Here is a 5,770-nt window from a genome sequence, read left to right on the forward strand (position 1 = left end):
GGTCCTATTTATAATGAACTAGTAGCCTAGGGTTTACAGAAATAAGTAAATGATGCAGAAATCCACTTCCGGGGCCCACTTGGTGTGTGCTTGGGCTGAGCATTGAAGCTTTCACATGTAGAGACTTTTCTTGGAGTTAAACACCAGCTTTGGTGCCAGTTTGGGCGTTTAACTCCAGCTTTTATGCCAGTTCTGGCGTTTAATGCCAGAAAAGGGTAGAAAGTTGGCGTTTAAACGCCAGTTTGCGTTATCAAAACTTGGGCAAAGTATGGACTATTATATATTGCTAGAAAGCCCAGGATGTCTACTTTTAAACGCAATTAGGAGTGCACTAATTGGGCTTTTGTAGCTCCAGAAAATCCACTTGGAGTGCAGGGAGGTCAGAATCCAACAGCATCTGCAGTCCTTTTTCAGCCTCTGAATCAGATTTTTGCTCAGGTCCCTCAATTTCAGCCAGAAAATACCTGAAATGACAGAAAAACACAAAAACTCATAGTAAAGTCCAGAAATGTGATTTTTAATCAAAAACTAATAATTATATACTAAAAACTAACTAAATCATACTAAAAACTATGTAAAAACAGTGCCAAAAAGAGTATAAATTATCCGCTCATCACAACACCAAACTTAAATTGTTGCTTGTCCCCAAGCAACTAAAAACAAAATAGGATAAAAAGAAGAGAATATACAATAAATTCCAAAAACATCTATGAAGATCAGTTTCAATTAGATGAGTGGGGCTAGTAGCTTTTTGCTTCTGAACAGTTTTGGCATCTCACTTTATCTTTTGAAGTTCAGAATGATTGGCATCTATAGGAACTCAGAATTCAGATAGTGTTATTGATTCTCCTATTTCAGTATGTTGATTCTTGAACACAATTACTTTATGAGTCTTGGCCGTGACCCTAAGTATTTTGTTTTCCAGTATTACCACCGGATACATAAATGCCACAGACACGTGACTGGGTGAACCTTTTTAGATTGTGACTCAGCTTTGCTAGAGTCCCCAGTTAGAGGTGTCCAGAGCTCTTAAGCACACTCTTTTTGCTTTGGACCACGTCTTTAACCGCTCAGTCTCAAGCTTTTCACTTGACACCTTCACGCCACAAGCACATGGTTAGGGACAGCTTGGTTTAGCCGCTTAGGCCAAGATTTTATTCCTTTCGGCCCTCCTATCCATTAATGCTCAAAGCCTTGGATCCTTTTTCTACCCTTCCTTTTGGTTTAAAGGGTTACTGGCTTTTTCTTCTTGCTTTTTCTTTTTCTTTCTTTTCTCTTTTTTTCTTTATTTTTTTCTTTTTTTTCGCAAGCTCTTTCACTGCTTTTTCTTGCTTCAAGAATCAATTTTATGATTTTTCTTATTATCAATAACATTTCTCTTTTTTCATTATTCTTTCAAGAGCCAACAATTTTAACATTCATAAACAACAAATTCAAAAATATGCACTGTTCAAGCATTCATTCAGAAAAATAAAAAGTATTGTCACCACATCAAAACAATTAAACTATTTTAAAATTTAAAATTCATGTACTTCTTTTTCTTTTTCAGAAAACATTTTTCATTTAAGAAAGGTGATGGATTCATAGGACATTCATAACTTTAAAGCATAGACACTAGACACTAATGATCATGTAATAATGACATAAACATAGATAGAACATAAAGCATAGTTTTCAAAAAATAGAAAAATAAAGAACAAGAAGATTAAAGAACGGGTCCACCTTAGTGATGACGGCTAGTTCTTCCTCTAGAAGATCTTATGGAGTGCTTTAGCTCCTCAATGTCTCTTCCTTGCCTTTGTTGTTCTTCTCTCATGGCTATTTGATCCTCTCTAATTTCATGGAGAATAATGGAGTGCTATTGGTGCTCCATCCTTAGTTGTCCCTTGTTGGAACTTAATTCTCCTATGGAGGTGTTGATTTGCTCCCAATAGTTTTGTGGAGGAAAATGCATCCCTTGAGGCATCTCAGGAATTTCTTGATGAGGGACTTCCTCATGCTCTTGTTGAGGTCCATGAGTGGGTTCTCTCATTTTCTCCATCCTCTTTTTAGTGATGGGCTTGTCCTCTTCAATGAGGGTGTCTTCCTCTATGACAACTTCAGCTGAATTGCAGAGGTGACAGAAGAAATGAGGAAAGGCTAACCTTGCTAAAGTGGAGGTTTTGTCAATCACTTTGTAGAGTTCTAGAGATATGACCTCATGAACTTCTACTTCCTCTCCAATTATGATGCTATGGATCATGATAGCCCGGTCTATGGTAACTTCAGACCGGTTGCTAGTAGAAATGATTGAGCGTTGGATGAATTCCAGCCATCTCCTAGCGACAGGTTTGAGGTCAAGCCTTCTTAATTGAACCGGCTTGCCTTTGGAGTCTCTTTTCCACTGAGCTCCTTCCACACATGTATCCATGAGGACTTGGTCCAACCTTTGATCAAAGTTGACCCTTCTAGTGTAGGGGCGTGCATCTCCTTGCATCATTGGAAAGTTGAATGCCAACCTTATATTTTCCAGACTGAAATCTAAGTATTTCCCCCGAACCATTATAAGCCAATTTTGGGGGTTCGGGTTCACACTTTGATCATGGTTTTTTGTGACCCATGCATTAGCATAGAACTCTTGAACCATTAAGATTCTGACTTGTTGAATGGGGTTGGTGAGAGCTTCCCAACCTCTTTTTCGAATCTCATGTCGGATCTCCGGATACTCATTCTTTTTTAGCATGAAAGGGACCTCAAGGATCACCTTCTTCTTGGCCACAACTTCATAGAAGTGGTCTTGATGGACCTTTGAGATGAATCTCTCCATCTTCCATGACTCAGAGGTGGAAGCTTTTGCCTTCCCTTTCCTCTTTCTAGAGGTTTCTCCGGCCTTAGGTGCTATAAATGGTTATGGAAAAACAAAAAGCAACGCTTTTACCACACCAAACTTAGAATGTTTGCTCATCTGTGAGCAAAAGAAGAAAGAAGGAAGGAGAAAAAGAGGAAAATGAAGGATATGGAGAGGTGTGAGTGGTTCGGCCAAGGGGGGAAAAAAGTGTTTATGATGTGTGAAAATGAAGGAGGGATGAGGGGTTTATATAGGAGTGGAGAGAGGGGTAGGGTTCATGTATTAGGAGTTGGGTGTGGGAGGGAAAGGATTTGAATTTGAATTGTGAGGTGGGAATTATGGGAAAGAGTGGTGGAAGGGAAATGGAGGTGATTGGTGAGGGGTATTTGGGGAAGGGTGTTATGGGAAGATGTGAAGAAGAGAGAGAGAGAGTTGAGGTAGGTGGGGATCCTGTGGAGTCCACAGATCCTGAGGCGTCAAGGATTTCTCATCCCTGCACCATTTTGGCGTATAAACACCCCTTGGAGTGCCAATCCTGGCGTTAAACACCAGGTTGCTGCCCATTTCTAGCGTTTAACGCCAGCTTTTCTTCCCTTTCTGGCGTTTAAACGCCAACTTGTTGCCCTTTTCTGGCGTTAAATGCCAGTCTGGTGGCCTTTTCTGGTGTTAAACGCCCAGAATGGTGCCATACTGGGTGTTTAACGCCCATTTTGCTACCCTTACTGGCGTTTAAACGCCAGTAAGCTCCTCCTCCAGGGTGTGCTGTTTTTAATGCTATTTTTTATTTTGCTTTGATTTTTGCAATTGTTTTTGTGACTCCACATGATCATCAACCTAAGGAAAACAATAAATAACAATAGAAATTTAACATAGATAGGTAAAAATTGGGCTGCCTCCCAACAAGCACTTCTTTAATGTCAGTAGCTTGATACTGGGCTCTCATGGAGCCGCACAGATACTTAGAGCATGATGATGGCCTCCCAACACCAAACTTAGAGTTTGAATGTGGGGGTTCTGTTTGACTCTGCATTGAGAGAAGCTTTTCATGCTTCCTCTCCATGGTTATAGAGGGAGATCCTTGAGCCTTAAACTCAAGGTAGTCCTCATTCACTTGAAAGATCAACTCTCCTATGTCAACATCAATCACAGCTTTTGCTGTGGCTAGGAAGGGTCTGCCAAGGATGATGGATTCATCCATATTCTTCCCAGTGTCCAGGATTATGAAGTCAGCAGGGATATAAAGGCCTTCAACCTTCACCAAGACATCCTTTACAAGTCCATAAGCCTGTTTTCTTGAATTGTCTACCATCTCTAGTGAGATTCTTACAGCTTGCACCTCAAGGATCCCTAGTTTCTCTATTACAAAGAGGGGCATGAGCTTTATACTTGACCCCAGGTCACACAGAGCCTTCTCAAAGGTCATGGTGCCTATAGTACAAGGTATTGAGAACTTTTCAGGATCCTATCTCTTCTGAGGTAATTTCAGTTGAACTGGATCATTCAGTTCATTGATGAGAAATGGAGGTTCATCCTCCCAAGTCTCATTACCAAATAACTTGACATTTAGCTTCATGATTGCTCCAAGGTACTTAGCAACTTGCTCTTCAACAATATCTTCATCCTCTTCAGAGGAAGAATACTCATCAGAGCTCATGAATGGCAGAAGGAAGTTTAAGGGAATCTCTGTGGTCTCTGTATGAGCCTCAGATTCCTTTGGTTCCTCAAAGGGGAACTCCTTTTTGTCCAGAGAACGTCCCATGAGGTTTTTATCACTGGGACTCACGTCCTCCTCACTCTCTCCAGGTTCGGCCATGTTGGTCATGGTTATGGCCTTGCACTCTCTCTTGTGATTTTCTTCTGTATTACTTGGGAGAGTGCTAGGAGGAGTTTCAGTAATTTTTTTACTCAGCTGGCCCACTTGTGCCTCCAAATTTCTCATGGAGGATCTTGTTTCATTCATGAAACTGAGAGTGGTCTTGGATAGATCAGAGACTATAGTTACTAAGCTAGAGAGACTCTGCTCAGAATTCTCTGTCTGTTGCTGAGAAGATGATGGAAAAGACTTGATGTTGCTAAACCTATTTCTTCCACCATTATTATTGTTGAAACCTTGTTGAGGCTTCTATTGATCCTTCCATGAGAGAGTTGGATGATTTCTCCATGAAGGATTATAGCTGTTTCCATAGGGTTCTCCCATGTAATTCACCTCTTCCATTACAGGATTCTCAGGATCAGAAGCTTCTTCTTCAGAAGATGCTTCTTTAGTACTGCCTGTTGCAGCTTGTATTCCAGATAGACTCTGAGTAATCATATTGACTTGCTGAGTCAATATTTTGTTCTGAGCTAATATGGCATTCAGAGTATCAATCTCAAGAACTCCTTTCTTCTGAGTTGTCCCATTGTTCACAGGGTTTCTTTCAGAAGTGTACATGAACTGGTTATTTGCAACCATTTCAATGAGTTCCTGGGCTTCTTCAGGCGTCTTCTTCAGATGAAGAGATCCACGAGCAGAGTTTTCCAATGACATCTTGGACAGTTCAGACAGACCATCATAGAATATGCATATGATGCTCCATTCTGAAAGCATGCCAGAAGGACACCTTCTGATCAATTGCTTGTATCTTTCCCAAGCTTCATAGAGGGATTCGCCTTCCTTCTGTCTGAAGGTCTACACTTCCACTCTAAGCTTACTCAATTTTTGAGGTGGAAAGAACTTTGCCAAGAAGGCATTGACTAGCTTTTCCCAAGAGTTCAGGCTTTCTTTAGGTTGTGAGTCCAACCATGTCCTAGCTTTGTCTCTTACAGCAAAAGGGAAGAGCATAAGTCTGTAAACCTCAGGGTCAACCCCATGGGTCTTAACAGTGTCACAGATTTGCAAGAATTCAGCTAAAAACTGATGAGGATCTTCCAATGGAAGTCAATGATACTTGCAATTCTGCTGCA

General features: G+C 40.8%; 1 non-coding gene across 1 annotated transcript; it reads left to right on the forward strand.

Moving 5' to 3' along the window:
* The first annotated feature begins 5,412 nt into the window (after nt 1-5,412).
* LOC112767806 (small nucleolar RNA R71) lies at nt 5,413-5,516 on the forward strand. Its single transcript, XR_003185247.1, has one exon. It is a non-coding gene; the product is annotated as a small nucleolar RNA R71 (small nucleolar RNA).
* Nucleotides 5,517-5,770: the final 254 nt, after the last annotated feature.

This window comes from Arachis hypogaea, chromosome 17, assembly GCF_003086295.3.
Source record: "Arachis hypogaea cultivar Tifrunner chromosome 17, arahy.Tifrunner.gnm2.J5K5, whole genome shotgun sequence".
Lineage (NCBI taxonomy): Eukaryota > Viridiplantae > Streptophyta > Magnoliopsida > Fabales > Fabaceae > Arachis > Arachis hypogaea.